Source organism: Puntigrus tetrazona, chromosome 3 (assembly GCF_018831695.1).
Source record: "Puntigrus tetrazona isolate hp1 chromosome 3, ASM1883169v1, whole genome shotgun sequence".
Taxonomy (NCBI): domain Eukaryota; kingdom Metazoa; phylum Chordata; class Actinopteri; order Cypriniformes; family Cyprinidae; genus Puntigrus; species Puntigrus tetrazona.
The window spans coordinates 12,585,676-12,605,122 of NC_056701.1; the positions used below are offsets into that span (position 1 = coordinate 12,585,676).

The window sequence follows — 19,447 nt, forward strand, 5'->3', positions numbered from 1 at the left end:
AGAGGTGATTACTAATTAAACGAAAAAACTAAACTAATTAAAAGAAATACTTAATTTAAACCTTTAAATGTCAAAATATATTTCAAAATATATAAAAATTATATAATGTCAGTAAGGTTTTTTTAAGTAAATTGAGAATTATTTTCAAAAAAATACTGTTCTATTAGAAGTTTTTATTCATCAAAGAATAACAATTAAAATTTATTGTTGTGAAAAAAGTGCATTTAAATTACACAGCACAACTGTTTTCGGTATTGATAGTAATAAATGTTACTTGAGCAGCAAACCAGTAGCATTATAATGATTTCTGAAGGACCATGTGACACTGAAGGCAAGTAATGTCTGCTGAATACATTTCATCCATATATATATATATATATATATATATATAAATCAATACTACTAATTTTACTGTGATTTGAATAAATAAATAATAAATGTGGCCTTGATGAGCATCGGAAACATTTAAAAAAAATTCAGACCCCAAATGTGAATTAACACTGTGAAATGTGAATTACATTATGGGATATATATGGGAAATATTTAATTAAAATGTGTCACGTATACTGGGACAAACAGATGTAGACCAAAGAGTTCTAGAACTCTATTAGGTAACACTTTATTTTTAAGGTGTCCTTATTACGTTACATGTACTATATAACAATAAATTATGAATGCACCTTAAAATAAATTGTAACCCTCTATTATTATTGTGCATATTGGGAAACTAATAAGAGTGAGTTTAAAGCAATGTCAAGCAGTGTGGCTTGACGCAAGTTGTTCTGAAGCAATGTGAGGTGATGAGAAGCAGTTTGAAGTATAAGGGCTATAGAGAAGTAGACTTAGACGGCATGAAGCAACGTGAGGCAGAGTAACATGATGTGAGACAGTCTGAATCAATCAGTGTGAGGCATGTAAGGTGATCTGAGACTGTGTGAGGTGGCTTGATTCGTCAGGTTTGTTTGCCTGCGGTGAGCCTGAGCTCAGCCAATACTGCTTAACATCTGCAGCAGGAGCCATGCCAAGCCTCTAACAAACCCACAGGGAGCATATGTTTGTGTATCATACACCTGCTGCTGCTGCTGCTGCCTCACACAACATCACTGTACTTATAGCTGGGTTTTAGAGATGTCTGTCTAAATACACATGCACAGACTGTGTTTAGTCAGTAGGGATGATTAGTAGTCATTATGTTATTGGCACCTGTATGTGAGAGTGACAGTATGTACGAAAAACATGAGCTTGTGTGGGATAAGGCTGTGCTAGTGTGTTTGTGAGTGGGGTAAGATGTGTCAGTGTGTACGCTGTATTTTTTCTTTAAAAACGTATCTAGATCTAAGTGTATGAAACCATTATTTATCAAAAAATATGGTAACACTTAAAGACTTTATGTAAAATGTATTATTATAGTGGTTTTAATGCATTAATTATGCCTTGTAATACATTAAAGCACTTATTAATCGTTACACTATACATTTTAAATTTGGTTATAATTATTTACAACAAATCAAAAGGTCACAAAGCACTGTGAATGACATGATTTAAATTAGCTAATAAATACAATATTTCAACAAAATGAAGCTTTTTTTGAGGTAGTGTGCCAGATGATTTGGCTGTAATGGTAATGACTTCTTTGTTTTTGACAATTAATTTTCCTATGACTCTTTGGCATATGTGGCTATCAATTTAAATTAGACATGACATCTTGAAACTAATTTATGTGTAAAACATATATATTTTACCTCTCATCTTCATGCCTTTAGCACAACTTAGTAATGTCCCTCCAAATATTTAAATTCTGTCATAAAATATTGAGTTCCAATTGATTTTTACTCTGTTTTTGTCTGTACAATAGCAGTCAATGGGAACCAAAACTGTTTAGATACCAACATTCTATAAAATATCTATTTTTTATGTTCCAAAGAAGAAAGTAAAAGTTATTGCACAAAAGTCCAAAATACTTTTTTGCAGTATTTCCTCTTTTAAAGAGTGTGTGAGCATTTGTTTTGAATGACAAAACCGAAAAATTCATACAAAAAATGTATACTAAGTGTGCAAAAGCCTTAAGTCATACCAGTATGAAATGACTTGCACGTGTAAATTATTTCATAATCTATGGCTGAATTACGCCTTTTAAGTAAAAGTGGCACAGTTTACCCATGCTAGTCTAAGAAAGACAAGTTCAGTAGGCTGACCGCCACCCTGTGACCACGAGCCTCTCAGTTAATGCTCATACTTTCCCCAGAGACAAAGTAAAGGACAGACTGAGAAAAAAGTGAGTCCAAAAGTGAGAAAAGCTGCTCAGCCTGTGATCTGTTAGTGAGGTGCAGACTGTGTAAGTCAACTTCATCCTTCCCATGGGGAGTGCGTTCTGTTCAGCACTCAAAGCGCTAACAGCCAACACTCTGACAATCACACACAACCCTTTTCTTTGGATTTGGTACCTCTACTCCTGGAAATACTCTCACACTGCATTATATACACACAGGGCCCCCCGCAGTAGGATGGCGAGGCACAGTGCTGTTCTCCCCAGCAGGGAGGTCTGCGCTCCCTTCTCTAATTAGAGCAGATTGATCCCTGTACATTGTGATTTTGTACGGTCCACTGCATGCACCATGTTTATGTTTGGCCTCTAGGCTTTGGTGCGTGTGTGTATGTGTGATTGTGAAAGAATGAGTAGTTTCTTTTTGAAATCCTGGCCCACACGCAGTGGTTTGTCCGCCCTGAGCAAGTGTTCATCTAATCGTGAAAGGTTTTACTGTTTAAGCTGCGGTTGAGGGCATTCTGTGCCTGATTCTTTAATTTGAACTCTGCTCAAAAAGGAAGGGAAACTCTCTTTCTACTAAATCTAGCATTTAATGTCCCTGTAGCTCAAATAGTGCTGCATGGTGTTTGCCACATCAAATTCATGGGCTTAATTCCCAGAACTGATAAAATGTACACTTTAATCACAACATACAATGCCTTGGTATGAACATGTATGCCACATCCATGTAAATTTGGGGTTTAATGCCTTTCTTCAAAGGCCTGATACATCTCAGAAGAGTGGATTTTGAATATAGTATTTGTGTCTTTTATAAATGAGTGCGCAGTGGTCTTAGTGCTATAGGATTATTTTTTTCCCCATAAAGAAAGAAAAATCTATATAAAGTTCCAATCTTACTAAACTGATGTAAAGAAAATAAATAAGTAAAATAAAAAAAGAGGAAAACATAATTAAATATGTGAAAGAAAATGTACAATGCATTGTTTATGAAGAAATAATAGGCAATATACAACTACTAATAAGTATGATAAAAGATATTTTTATTAAATATTTAATATAGTATTTTGTGTATTTATTTCTATACTTATTTCTATATTTATTATTATCATTATTATTATTCTTTATTACATTATTGCATTGCATTATTAGAAATTTGATTTGAGAGTGCAAAGAAACTATGTAATGTCACTGCTAAGCTTGTTATTATTCATTTGTTCCAAACAATCCTCTGATTGGTGGAGGTTTTACTAAAATTAAAATTATTATGTTTTAATTGGATCTGATTTGATTTGATTTTGTAATTAATCAAACAACCAACCAAACAAATAAATAAATGAATAGCTAAATTAGACCTAAAGCCCCTGGCTGAAATGAAGTAACAGACTCCGCACGTGATGATCTGCAGCCACAGTCAACATCTATCGCTAACCAAGCAGAGTGATGCCTTACATATGCATGCACACAAAATGCAGCTGAGGCTATCTCCTGCAGCGAGGGGCTGTTCACGGGACAGCCGCCCATTCTGCTGAGACAGCCCCTTCTGTGGAGAGGTTTGGCCTAGCAGGGGAATCCAGACGCCAGGGATCAGACCGGGGCAGCACTCACTGCCCCACGGGAAAGAAACAAGCGAGCAGATAAGGGAAGGAAATGAGGTCTACATGTCCCATCATGCCTCGCCAAAGGACAGAGCTGTGTGACCCAGTTCCCAGCGTCTCAGGTGTCCACAGAGAGACGAGGAATGTCCCAAATCCTGCATTTAACCACACCAGAGAGTATTTAGCATACATTCCCGCCCTTCACCTACACTTCATGACACATATGCCATGTGCACTTCACTGTCTAACACACAGCGACTCACACTTCACACTAACTAACTCATGACTTTCAGCTCTTAAACTTGGCATTTTCTGTCTGCAGGGCAGTATTTAACTCTTTTCATGAACCGATATAATCTAGAAACACTGTACTCATACTGAAGTAGCTTGGCTTACATAATTCATCCCACAGGTGAGACTGACAGCATCTCTGTTACATTATAAAGTTCACAAACGCTTTTCCAGCATCTACAGCTACTGAATAACAGCACACATTCAGTACCAATTCCACTGTTTAGTCGTGGCTTTGGGGTCAGGTGCTAATATGGGTGCTGCGGTTCAGGTTAAACACAAATCATTTGCTTATAGTTGACCCTATAATTTTTTTATTGTATGTATCAATAAAAGTGGCAAAAGATCTAATATAAAATTTTCTGACTCAGCAGTCTAACAGCACTTGCCAATTAAAAATGACTGAGACAACCAATCAAATCAAAGAAGGCAGGCTTTACTGTTAGAGAATTATTGAATGCATACACTTTATTGCAATCGCTTCATTTCAATTTTTGTATAATATATAACTGTTTTACGACAGAGTTAAGTTAAAGTTAGAGTTAAATAACTGATTCATATATCCCATTGGATTCCAATGTTGCTGTTTTCAAATAAAATTAGGCTAAATCATTTTGATTATTACTTTATAGTATAATTCTTAATTGAACAAGACCGGAAATTTCTGATTTCAACATATCAGGTATACAGTTAGGAGTAAATGCGTGTGTATTTTAAAATAACAATATTTGCAAATAGTTCAAATGTATTATTTTGCAGTAATAAAAACAAATAATAATTAAAACTACTTAAAAATTAAAACTACTATTTGTCCTTTTATTCACTTAAATAATGTGACATCCAATGATTATAGATATGGTTATAGCCTTGCTTAGCAGCATTGCTGTACGTCAAAATACAATACCCGTGATGCAGTGGATTTATGATCCCACCCACCAGTTTTATCATGCCTTCCTCTTGGGTTTATTGATGAGGTTAATAAATTTACTAACAACCGTTACGATTACAAAATAGTTGTGTAATTTATCATTTGTAAGAGGAAGCTGTGTTTTCTGTGAAGCATCTGGCTCAGGCCAGCCAGGAATGCAGTGACAGCGTTTACTCATTTAACCTGACATCCAGAGAGCAGATATGCAGCCAACTTCATTCGATTAAATTTTCCCAAATATCAAAGTTCACATCTACTATTGTACTCTTTTTATTACATGCACTTTTTACATTCCCTCACTGAATTGGAACAGACTACAATGCCCAGTCACTCAACTAGGTTGCCGTGGCAATATCGCCTATGTCATTACTTACACCAGTAAATGCAATATCAATTATTTAGTACTTTTACTTAAGTCATACGTAGTTGTTTTTTTCTTGAGGCTGATTTCATCTTGCGCTTGAATGAATTACCATGCTTTTCCTTAAGTATCATTATTTGGTATACAACATTTATGAGAAAAGGCCATTGCTATCACCTCACATCCACATTGTATGGCATCAGTGTCGTTACTGATAATGAAGCTCAAGTTCATGTAAAATGTTAAAAAGTTAATTCACTTACTCTCTTACCGTCTCTAGGTTTTCCTTGTCAATACTTATCTTTCTACTGCTTCAAACCTTTCTCATTCCAGCTAACTCTAGCTGTTAATAACTAAAATAACAGATTATTTTGGCTGTATAATGCAGCCTTTTCTGTGTAGAAACAAGCAGCACATGGAGAGACTGCTCATGCTGGCAAACTCATCTTCTCACTGACTAATTTTATGTTCCAGCTTTTCCTTTGTCAATGTTATGGCAACACTGCAGTGATATCTCAAAGCTCCGACTGAATACTCATAAATGAGAAGATGAGCATAATGCTAAACAAATAAGAGAGAGAAAGACAGAGATTATTCCCCTGGCAGTCGCTATGATAAGGTATTCTTAATATTAGAAATGCAGCTCTCCGCTTGTTTAAATGGCAATGAGCAGAGACAGACATTGATTCTTCAACAATGGGAGAACCATCAGCAAATTAAATACCACACAGAAAATTTGCTTTACAGCTATCCACAAGTTTAGACATGCCATTAAGTGCATTTAAAAGCAGAGCGTCAGAGAGCTTTTGGATTTCATCAAAATATCTTAATTGGTCTTCCTAAGATGATCGTAGGTCTAACAGATTTAGAACGACATAAGGGTGAGAATTTTCTTTTTTTGGGGGAGAACTAACACTTTAATCTGTTATGGGTATAGTTCATGCAAGGTATACTTCCAAAACTGACAATAGGAGAAATTTAGCAGGATATCAAGCTGCGCTTTTCCATGCAATGAAAATGGCTGTTTTTGAGCATATTGCCATTTTTGCGTGTGTTCTACACCATCTGCGCTAGTTGGACCCTGTTGGCCACTTTTTGAATGGGTGCCGCACAATAAGTGAGAAAGATATTTATAATTGGTTGTTCAGTGTTAATAAACCAGTGCACAAGAAGAAAAGCGATAAAAATGCCAATGAGCATTTCAGTACACATACATTTTCATAACAGCACGGGCTGTCTGGAATGAAAAAAGTGATCGAGATGAATTAAATTCGAAATGGTTTGTTTAGTTTGTACATTCGCAGTCTTAGTTTTAGTCCCCCTTTTTTAAAATGAAAAATGTAGACTATTTCCTCTTGCTGATATAGACAGCAGCTGGCTGTAGCCTTCACAGTCTTAGTCCACACGCTATTTATTAGCTGTTAGAAGTTTGGATTGGTGTGACACCAATGGATGCTTAAAAGCTTAAATTTCTACGTCAAAAGGGTTTGAAACAAGTCACAGATGACAGATTTGTAATTGTCAGCTGAACTATGCCTTTAACTTCTGTAGTTAGGAGAAAACCCGTGTGTGAAGTTGCCACAGTGAAACGAACAGGAAGACTCTCAGGTCTAGCGTTCAGCACAGCTTGAACTGAAGCAGCTGCCGATGCGCATATGTCTGTTCCCTAAGAGTGTACGTGGAGTTTTCTCTTAAATCGGCTGGTGTGCTTCTGAGGGTGTGTGTGTGTGTGTGCTCATATCTTTAGCTGTGTGTACCTGCGTGGTCGTATTGGCTCGTCTTGTTAGCCGTGGAGGGGTATGACAGGGTTAGGACATGCAGCTGCCTTGCTGTCTGAGGCTCTGCAGCAGGAAAGGAAACTATATGTCACTGTCAAAGAACAGGACAGATTGTGTTGGCACTGGCAGAGATGACTCAATCTTTTAATTACAATTTTAGCTCCCCAGATTGTGCCTTCAGTTTGGAAATATTTCTTTTCGCGAAGGTAAAATACGCCACCGTGATCAGAAATACAGTGTGATCAGGACTGTATATTAAATCACTTCTTATGTTAAAAATTACTGTTGCCAGCCATAGTGCAATAACAATGGAAATAATTCCACTAGCAACCAGTGATGATAAAATAAAATACGTTTTACAGTATATTCTCAAAACAAGGTACCTACAGGAGAAAATAAGCATAACTTACCCCTTTTGCAGGTCCTTCCCTGATCCTCGATGCGTCTTTCCCACTCAATCTCGGGACGCCTCTGTTCCTAGTTCATAGGAGATGTCCCCCTTTTGTTCGAATAGATTTACAGTCGAAGACGTGTTGCAAGCTTAGGCTGTTCAGCAGAGGAATCAGGGACCCTGGGAGCCAAGAATGACAACAACACAAATGAGTGCAGTTCAAACTAGACTCCAAATTTATTGAGAAGGCATTTCATATTTATAGTCAGATAGAAGAATAGGAGAAATTAAATCATCCCATATTGAGAATGTGAGCTTGTGATCAGTTTAGGCAATCTCCCATTGCCTTTGTGTAATAATGCAAGATAGACAAAAAGTATATAGTCTAATGATGAGCACACAAGACAGAAACTTCCATCTTATCAATAAAATACCATCCAAACAATTATAAAATTCACATTAGAGACTCTTTATATGATTCATATGATCAAATTGTGCATGTTACTGTTCTGCGATGCACCAGTGCATCATGGTAGCTAATGCTTTTAAATGGATACACATATACGGCACTGCATAATTATATACATCACATTGTCTTTAAGAGAGGCTTGTCTTGTAAGTGAATAACCTGTAATTAGAAGAACGTATGTATAAAAAAAAAAGAAAAAAATGTTAACGTAAATGAGCGCTTGCATTGAAAACAGAACCATGAATTAACCTTTATAACGCAAATCACAGAGGCCTTGTTCTTTCTCAAAGACTTATTTTTAACATCCTCAGAAGTCTCAGATGTAACACCATTCATTTATCCTGCAACATTATTTAATGTATTGCATAGCAATCATAACATTTAATAAAATGCAATAACAATAGCATTATTTATACTCTATTACAACATTTTTTAATATTTAAATTTGGCTTTTATTTTTGTAACACTTTAGCAAACACTATTAACTTCTACTTCCCCCCCAATGAATTCTTAATTTGCTGCTTATTAATAGTAAGTAAGGTAGTTGTTGAGTTAGATATTGTGTAGGATTAGGGATGTAGAATAAGATCAACAAATGGCTAATATTCAAGTAATATGCATGCAACTAATAGGTGTAAACATAAAACAAAGTGTTACCTTAATTTTTATATTTAATTACAATATTAGTTTTAGGCATTGTATTACGTCATTTTTAGCTGTATTATTATTATTATTATTATTAATTATTTTTGTAATTTCACAGCTTAAAATGGTTTTCTTTTAAAGAACATAATATTTAATAAACAATAACAACATTTTGCATATAAATGTTTATAAATGTGATATCAGAGGTCAGAGATCAGATATGATTATGAGATGTTATTTGAACCAAGGAGAACATTTACAGAGTGAGAAGTACTAAAAGGCACTGATGATAAGGATTTCTGTGTGGCTTTAGCCATTTGGGTCAGATTGGTTCCTAAAAGAGCCCAAAGGCTCATAGCTGATTAAATTCACTGAAAAGTGCTGTGAAAATCTATTATTTTAATAACAGCTCTCTCCTGGTGCGCCGTTACACCTGCTCAAAGTGGACTGAGTCCCCGCAGGAAGGGCCATTTTGACAGACGGGTTAAAACAGCAATATCTTTTAAAAGTCATATAATGTTGGAGAGAATTAAACGGAAAGAAGCTGAGAAGTTGCGAGAGGGAGGGATTCCATTATCATTCTTTACGATTATTATTGTTCTTTCTTGCCTTTTTCATTATTTACTGTTCTTCACTCTCTTCAATCTATTGTCTGCAGCTAATCTGTTTCAGCTTCGGCAATACAAATTGAATTGTGGGCGAGAGAGAAAGAGAGAGAGAGAAAGAGTGAGAGAGGCAGTTTAAATGATAGAAGAAAGAGGATAGAACCCCCTCCCGTCATCCTTTGCTTCACTAAGTGATTACTGACCAAGAATGCTAATGAGGAATGAAGGGGTGAGTCACCGCTCTTGTCTACTGAAGCACACAAATATGAGATAACACGCACACTCACTAATACACTCACACGCTGGGATGCTGACAGGTTCCCCCTACACTGCTGAAATATTGGGAAAACTATGAGGAAGTACAGCCATTTGTCATGATTCGAGTCAGTTCGGTAGCCTGTAGTCAATATACTGCAGTGCGGCCAAATACATACGTGATCTGTGATTTCAGTAATATTATACACTCCACTCTTTAAAAGTTTGGGCTCGTAAGATTTTTGAAAGACAATTTTATGCTCACCAAAGCTGCATTTATTTTAAAGTAAATAAATAAATAATACAGTAATACTGTAAGATATTATTAGGAATGACAATAATTGCGTACTGTTTTGAAATATTGAAAAAAATTTATTTATTGCTGATTATCAGCAGCCATTACCCCATTACTTCAGTGTCGCATGATCCTTTAGAAATCAGAATTCCAGTAATAACACAACACGTAATATAATTAGTGCTGTCGAATGATTAAGAGCAATTAATCCAAAATAAAAGTTTTTATTTACATAATATATGTGTACATAATATACATATAATATACATAATATATGTATAATATACACATACATACAGAATATATTTACAAAACATAAAAGGTTTATAATTTATATATATATATATATATATATATATATATATATATATATATATATATATATATATATATATATATATAAATAAACATTTAATTTTGATAATATTATATTTTATAATATAACAATATATAGGGTAACCCATATTATGTCCAGTGTATACTGTAATTGATATCAAAACTATCTTCTTAATAAACTAAACTTTAAATAACCAATTAAATAACCAATTTATTGATCATTTAGGTCTACTATGCAGCAGAATTAAAGCATAGTCACATTTTTGATGTCTCTGGAAGATAATTTAGGTGTGAAAGGATGAGAATGTTTTTAACACCCCCTTCATGTCTTTCTCTGTGCTTCGGCATCGACATCTTAAAAACCCCCTTCCTTTTCTTCCCATGTCTTCATCCATTTCCTCTCTACCATTCTTCCTCTCCTCTCTTCCCCTGGAGACACACGGCATACTCTGATAATGATGGCTCTTATTAATTCTCTTTTCCGCGGTGTATCAGAAAGGCACTGTTCCAGAGGGAGAGCTGAGATGTGCTTTGACTTTGATAGATCGTCGGCTATTAGTGGGTGGGTCCCAGCATGCTATCCGCCTCCATGACACACAAACACACACACACACACACACGTCGCTACCTGCCACGGAGGACCAACGGCACATAAGCACAGTGGGGGAATACCTCACTAATCTGTCTGCCACGCATCCCAATCCAACTAAATGTGCAGTGAGCATCCTAATGCTGCCCGCTCCTCAATACAGTGAATATTTGTGCCTGATAGCAAAGCCACAATGACTGAAAAAGCATAACATTCACTGATGGAAAAGAGCATGACATAACAGAAACCAAACGCTCACTTACCTTTGCCAAGAGAGCAATGATGTTTTGACTGATTTATTTGGTTATTTTGGTCATTCAGATTCAATATCTCAAAGATCATATGCAGCCAGCTGGCCATTATTGCGAACTAAACCCCCGGCGGGGCGATCAGGGTGACGTGAAGCTTATTACTTTCCAAATAAATGGACACGAGTTGAAATTATTATTTGATTATGTATTACATTTTATCATGGGAAGAAATAAATCATAGAGTGGCATGAGAGACAAGAGAAATATGAAGCAAGTGCAGCTATGCAGGAAATCACTTACTCTGGACGGCGGTCAATTTTACTGTCATTATGTAAGAGATAATGTACATTCAGCTGGTTGTTATTGATGCAGAGTACTCGCCAAGTAAATATGCAGACTATTGAGTTGTAGTTATTTTATAATCTTATATTTATATGATCTTAAAATATATATCCACCAAAAAGTACAAAACAAATCAGTCTATAGCAGCAAGTTGAATACTGCAAGATTATTACAGTTATATTAATACTGTAGTCCATTTTCACTAGATTTAAAGATCCAGTACCACCATGGACATTTCAATAAGTATTAGAAAATATCTGAAAAGTTTAAAATATCTGAAAGTATAGTTAATAATACGAAATGTTACTTGAGCAGCAAATTATAACGATTCCTGAAGGATCACGTGACACTAAACACTGGAGTGATCACATCACAGAAATAAACTGCATTTTAAAATGAAATTAAATAGAAAGTAGTTACATTTCTGATGAAACAATGCGGCCTTTGTGATCAAAGGAGACAAATACCTTACCAGCCCCAAGATTTTATACACTAGTGTACTTGACCACAGAATGCTTATTTGAGATCATTTTATTTGACCATAAATTAAACAAATTACATTTATGAACTAAACATGTCATAAATGTGTCTAAAGCTCTCTAAGGAATTAGAGGAGCTCCTTAACTTCTCGGATCAGGTGCATTGTGGGCCATCTGGGTACAGCAGTACTGCCATGAGGGCAGATTGGCCTCTGAACAGAATGAGAGAGAAAGAGACAGGGTGATTAAAACAGACAGACAGAGTGAGTGAGAAAGAGGAAAAGAATGATTACAAGAGAAAGAGAGGTTGAGATTTGTAGTTGACGTGAGTGGGTGGTAGATGAGAAGTCTGTAAGCAGTATTTTCTGTCTGACTGGAGATGACAGACAGGGAAATGCTCCTCACTACCCTGAGGCCACAGTCACCAATCAGAGCGACACAGCCAAGGTCAAAGGTATTGCCAGCTTTGCCGGATCAAAGCATGGTGGCAAACCTGAACACTGTTACAGGATAGAGAATGATGGTGACATCATTGATGGCAGCAAAACACGAGTACAGTTTTTGACAGATTCAGAAAACCCTTAAAGCCGGTTAAACTTTATCAGGCCAAGACCTCCACAGACCAGTGTTGTATAAAATTGCATAATTGTTTTAAGTATGGACAAAAATACAAAATAAAATGCATGAATGTATTTACATTGATATGAAGCGCAAATCTCTGGGGGAAGATTTTTATACTTTGTTTAAGACAGGCCTGTGTTTCCCTCCCTCATGTGCTTATAATTGGTCTTTCCTGTTTCCCTGATTAGTTCATTGATCCCAGCTGTGTTTGATTTGATTCCTCTTGAGTTAGGCTTATGATACACTGGGTAAATTTTTGACAATATTTACTATATTTATGAATGTTTATGATAGCTCGTTATGATAGATAGTTATCACTAGCAGATCTCTCTCTCTTAGCTCTGTTCACCTTTCACCTGGAAAGAAACCCCCAATCATCAGGACAGATTTGGAGTTTATCACTCTTTAAACCTGGAAGAATGTGAGTCCAAAACCATTAGAAAGATCAAGATTTTCACCCGAGACTACATCTGGACCCTCACCAATGAGGCCATGCAAGTATCGTACATATTAACTAAACTAAATAGAGGTTTAGTATTAACACTAATGCATTGACAGAGCTACACGATATATATCAATCAATATTATGCGCATCTCGTCAGTAAAGCAGGTTCTTTGATTAGCAGTAAATCTCTGTCACCTGTTAGAAAATGGAGCGCCAGTAAACAAACAGAGCAATAGATGATTTGCTACATAATAATAATAATAATGTTTCAAAAATTACAAAAATTGAATAAAAATTGTACTAAATACAGCATATTTTAATGTGGTAATGATATTTTAGCTGCATTTTAGTTTTAGTTAAAATATAACTTAATATTGTACTTTTATTTAACATACAAATTTTTATGTACATTGTACATAATCGGCAGAGCCCCTGCAGTAAAGTTTTAGACTCTCGGTCATTTAGCCACATTTTTAAAGACTTTGAGTATAACTTCCATCAATATTCATAACCTTCTTTTTAACAGAGAAAGTTTTACTTTTGGTTGGACCGCCCTTTTAGGCGCACCACAGAGAAATGCGGTGCGCCTAAATGCGTCTGCAGCATATATCTGAGGCCAGAGCCCAGTGAGCTGAACTTGAGCTTGATTCAGAGTGCAGGAAAACAGCTTGCCGTGTGTTTCTGCTCTGCACTCTCATAGCAGTCAATTGTTTTGGCTCTTTTATTCAGGGGTGATGGTAGAAAACCTGCTAATAAACTAGGGCACTGACTGTCTTCAGGCATAGAGGAGAAAATGAAGAAAAGAGAACAGAGAGAGAGGGGAACGAAGAAAGGGAGACAGAACAGAGAAACCAAACATGACAATGTAATAGAACTTAAAGTGAACTACATTCAGTTTATTAAAGGATAGCTTTAGTAAGACATCAGACATAAGGACTCAAATGGTTCCTTGCGAATCGGCTAAATGTAAATACTTATTCTCCTAAGTGGATTTTTAATTAACCACAATCATCTACAGTTCCCACGTCTACCAATTGCTTTCCTTATTATGAAATGTGACCAAAACAACAAATAACCATCCTTCATTGTCTTACTGTCAGTCACATGGCTTTACGAGAAAGCAAAAGCCATGTTTCCTAAAGTCATGAGTAGAAGCCAAGGCAGATGGTGCAAGAGTCTTTAATGTCAGACTGTCGGTTATGCACTTGTAGTGTACTTCAAATCCTAAAAGTATTGCAATTACAAATAATGACGCACGTAAGTCCTACTTAAGCGTATCAAAAAAGCACACTTAAGTGCAACTAACTGCCGTTTGCAAACAATATAAAGTTTCTGAAAACATCACATTCATTTCATGGCTAAATATATTCCTGGGTTCAAAATATTCATTTCTGTTTTTAAAGTGAAAGTGCACAACTTTTAACAAGAGGTATGCATGACTTTGTTCATGATTGACAGCATTAACAGGGCATTTTCCATCAACATTCGTGTCACGGTTGGTGAAATCCTCATTGGCATGCGAATATGAAATGGTACTGATAGACCCAAGCAAGCTTTTACACTAATGATGTCATGTTGTCTGAATGTGTAGCGTCTGTGGCTAGGCATGAAGAGGCAAGTACGATCCAACCATGAAGTGAGAGCAAACTAACAAGATATTTATGCTGCAAATGATATAAACATGCAAGTATAAACATTGTAACTGAACATCTCCTTCTCACACCCACAAACATGTTGTTGTGCTCTCATTAGTTCATTATTAGTCATTTAAAGGCACATTTCAGCACCTTAAAGTGGATAAAGGATAGAGAAAGTTTACCTTTGAGAAAACCGCCACAATGCTAAGACAGAGCTAACATTTTTGAAAGTGTTGTTAGATAATTTTTCAGATATTGTGTACAAAACTGTCAAAACTTCATATGAAGGTCTTTGCAAAGGCAGTTAATTGAAAAGCAGTCCAGACAGCAAAAAGTGTACAGTGCGCAAACAGTTTGGATTTCGGCCTCTCATTTAAGTAGGCCAGAGAAGAATGTGTCAGGAAGAGGACAGAAAAGGAGGACAGTGTAAAAAAGGAAGATAGAAAGGAAAAGAAGGGAGGATGTAAGAGTAGGAAGAGCTATAAGAAGAAAAGAGAGCAGATGAGTGATGAGTAACACGGCTGATGCCGTTCAGCACAAGCATTGTGTGCACACACAGTCATGAGCTGAATTACAGAGAATCATGCCTAGACTGCAAAGACTGGCCTGGAAAAAAGCGTATTCATCCTCTGAGGTCATATTTGATGATTACTGTAAAGCAAACAGCAATTTTCCGTTGTCCTGATTTGGCATGATGACGGCTATTAGTATTAGATGACCGCATGTGCACACAAAAAAAAACACGCTCACCTTGGTTGGTGGTGACATGTGCTTTATGTTAACGTGCCTAAATGCTAAAAGCGTGCAGAACTGTCATTTATCAGGAGAAATAAAGCACACAGATGTGGAGTGAGAGGCCAACAGATGCTAGAACATAATCAGCTTACAGTACGTCTCTCTTGTTCTCTCTGAAGGAAACATCTACAGTGGGTCTCCATCACAGCAACACCCGTGTTCAAACAGGAAAAATAAGAGTAAAAACAGGCGTTGGTGCAATAAAATCAATTATTTATATAACGTTTTTGAGAACTGCAAAATAAAGTAGGCTAAGCCAAATAAGAATGATAATCTGATTAAATGTTAGTAGAGTCACATTGCAAACCCCCCCAAAAAATGTCATTCTACCTTAATCAACTTGTTTCAATGCATTCCATCACTTCACCCAAGGCTTAACTTTACATGTTAAGAATTAATGAAGCTTCTGTCATCATTTAATCATCACTAATCATTTACATTTTTATTTTGTTTGGTGTGGGACACAAAAGAAGTGTTCTTAATATTTCAGTAAAAAAATAAAAAATAAAAAAATAACAATATGAAATGTTCATTAAAGTAATATATTCTATTTGTGTGCAATATTTCAAGTCTTTAGACTGTAAAGACTGTAATTTAATCTTTATGCACCTATAATCATCCCCAGCCTGCCTCACGAAGCAAGTTTGAACTCAATAATGTTAAAATTATGCAATTTATATAAAATAGTGAAAAACATTAATAATATAAGCATTATGTGAAACACCGCTGTTAACACATGCATAATAAAATATAAAGACTGCCAAGAATGTGATGGAATCCTCCATATCTGACATAAGAACATCAGCAAAATAACATTTCTACGGTACAATAATGTTTCCCCAGTGCTAATTTGTCCCTGCGTGTCTTATTCTGACAATACTATTTTAATGTCAAAATATGGTAAGCGTCCGAGCAAAACTGGCCCTGTAACATGTATTAATTCGTTGTTATTATATGCATTTTAAATTAAGTTATAATCATGTACGACAAGACATAATGTATTACAACGGACATTATGGATAATTAGAATGCATTATACATACAGGCTTTCAGTTTCAATCCAAAGCGCAAGCTGGTCTGCTGATTTATTTTCTACAGCTCGTTATAGCAGGATTACTTCTGATGATAATGTTGATTTTTTTGTTATATCAGTGGTGTGGACTATTCTTTAATAATAAGAATGTTTTTGGAACTATACGGTTCTGTCTTGACAACTCTTGGAGGGATTGTCACGGTAATGTACATGACAGAATGGATCTGCTAGTACCGAGGCATGATACTGAATACATCCACAATGTGCTGCTGTGAACATGCGCTGCTGCACATATAACATGTGCAAGACAACCCCAATATAGAATACACAGAATAACCCTGTAGCAGATCTATACAGGTGGAGCTGAGGAAAGTGGAGGGCTTCTAAAATGCTCTACAACTGCCAGAGCAAGCACTAGCTGAGTATTTAAATGTTGAGCAGCAAGCACATAGGCTACCGATACAGGAAAGAACCAATCAGCTGTGACATGTGATGATGTCAAATTGAGTTAATAGGCTGCGACATCTAGAGTTCCATGACGGAACTTTGGATTTATCATTCTTTTTTATCCTTCAGTTTACTGCAAAATGTCCATCTAAAAAGGAGTTTTTCATCTATGTATTGATACCCTGAGACTCTTTTGTCAGTTATGGACATTTCCACACTGACTGAAAAGGTCAACATGGCTTTGTCGCTTGCTGAGACAGACAACTGCAAAATGATAGCAGGGTCATGTGCGATGTCAGGGTGAGCTCGGCTCGACAGAAAAACCCCACTCCGATCGTGAGCTGCGGTACGAGCCGCACACCCCCGTAATCAACAATATCTGCAATAAAACCTGCAGAGCAGCTATACCCTGACATTACGTTTACAGTATCCAGGAATCGGTTTAATACCCAACATGAGAGTTTAAATGACTTTGTGAGCAGAGCAGGGCAGGTCATGTGCATAGAGTTTTTGTCATGATTGAGGTGAGGGATAAAGCGAGACCTTTTCAAAACACGACAAACGGCTCCATGCTTTCTGTCTTGAAGCAGGTCGCCAAACACATAAAGCCTTAGAGGTAATGTATTGTTCTGAGATTGCTTTGCTACGGGGTCTGACACAGCGGGCGCAGTTACTCATAAACTATCAAACAAACAAATTAAGCAAACAGACATGCACATGCATATCTTCACTCGATCTTATTCACACTAGTCACGCAAAGTTTTTCCTATAAGACAGACCTTATACAGATTATTGATCTGAGAGTGTTCACTGACAAACCTGCAGCAGTTAATCGCTTTCTGACTGCTGTGGATGTATTTGTGAAAGCAAATCCTCACAAATACAGCAATACATGCCAACCCTTAGAGACTGACGAAAAGATGGATGGATGGACAGATAAATATCATTTTCTCTACAATGAGCAATTTAAGCCTTTTGGTTTATCAAAAGTTAGCATACTTGGTTACCGAGGCAAGAAATAAATGAAAAGCATGCACGGCATGAAACAGGAGACATATAATACGTGAATAAAATAAGAGTATTTTGTTTCCAACAATCTGCAATTGTGCAAAAAATATGAAAACATTATTTAATATGTATGCTAATCATTAGGTCTATGGCAGAGATCTTTACTAATATAATAGCTGTCTGCGTGTGTAAGTTATATTTCGCCTATGTTATGGAGACCATCCAACCCTCAAAAATAAAAAGAGCTTAATAAACATAATGAATAAATTGAATGAAAATGTAAAAAAGCTAACAGTTTTCGGTGATGGTTATTTGACTTTTTAAATCACTAAAAAGGTAACGAAAGGTCCTCATTATGACTAAATAATAAGTAAATAAATACAATTATGTGTATGTATCAATATATCTGAGGCTATAGGGAATATTCCACCCACATGCTACATAATCTCTCTCTCTCTCTCTCTAAAAGCAGAGACAAACTGTCCGCTAAGAAAGCCCCTCCTACTTCAGCAGTTTAACCCCATATTCTCCATCACATTAACAAACAAGCAATAAGATCCTCTCTTGCAATGTACCTTGCAAATGTGACTGAGCACAGCCAATGTGAAACCCTCAGAACAACATGTTCTTACCAAGCAGCTTAATAAACGGTCTTGAGATTGATGCCAGACAGTGAACATCCATCCTGAAAACACCTCCCACACAACTGCCCCTCAAACCCACCCACTGCCACCGTGAAGACAACCACTGGAGCCGTTGCCACCAATAGCAGGGAGCATTTAGTCACAGGATTAGGGACCACTGGCATGAGTGAACCTTAAGATACATCTTCATGCCTTTGTACATGTCACACGAACATAGCAACCTGATCGTTGGAACGCATATGCTTTGTGAGATCCAGCCAATGTAGTTTTGAGAGCACATCTCATGTGATCGAGTGCTTTAGCAAACCCGCCATTTCTTCACTCCTCTCTCTCTGTTTCTCTCTCACTTAGTAGCAAAACCACTGCCTTCTGGTGCATCATCTGAAGTGCAATAAAAAAAATACTTGGGGGTGGCATCTGATTCCCACGCTGCTCGAGGAGAAGAGCTACAGGCTGTGGTCATCCAAATGCTTGAAGAAATGCACACAATATGAGGCAGGCAGAATTTTCTAAATCATAACATGAAAAAAACAGCCTGAGGTGGTTTGCTGGTATTTTCTGGTTCTCCCTGTCAAGGCAAATTTTGCTTGTTTAGCAGGTTTGCCAGTTGGTTTCTCCACATTTCCCCCCATTTTATCATGTGCCAGGCAAAAATGGTCTGTTACAAAGTAATAATATACAAAAAACAAGCACATCAGCAACCCCTTGTAGCCTTCATTTAAGAATGTTCAAAAACAATGACATCCATTATCCGTTATTTTTATTCATAATGCAAGTATTATATTTTCATATTAAATCCATCAATCCATTTCAAGGTATCCAGTTGGACAGTAATGTGATTAAATGTTCCCTGTTCGCAGATGATACTGCAATTTTTCTAAAAGACATAAAAGAATTAAAAGTAGCTCTTGAGTGTCTTGATAAATTCTATTTAGCATCAG

General features: G+C 36.5%; 1 protein-coding gene across 4 annotated transcripts in view; it reads right to left on the reverse strand.

Moving 5' to 3' along the window:
• Positions 1–19,447, reverse strand: part of LOC122329559 (protein phosphatase 1 regulatory subunit 29) — a 90,821-nt gene that overhangs the window by 14,648 nt on the left and 56,726 nt on the right. For 3 of the 4 annotated variants that reach the window (XM_043225878.1, XM_043225869.1, XM_043225857.1), the window contains 2 exons: positions 7,630–7,790; positions 7,199–7,282 (listed from right to left, as the gene is read on the reverse strand). The gene's annotated coding sequence lies outside the window, so the exon portion shown is untranslated. The remainder of the gene's footprint in view (positions 1–7,198; positions 7,283–7,629; positions 7,791–19,447) is intronic. The other variant, XM_043225865.1, reaches the window with a different exon arrangement.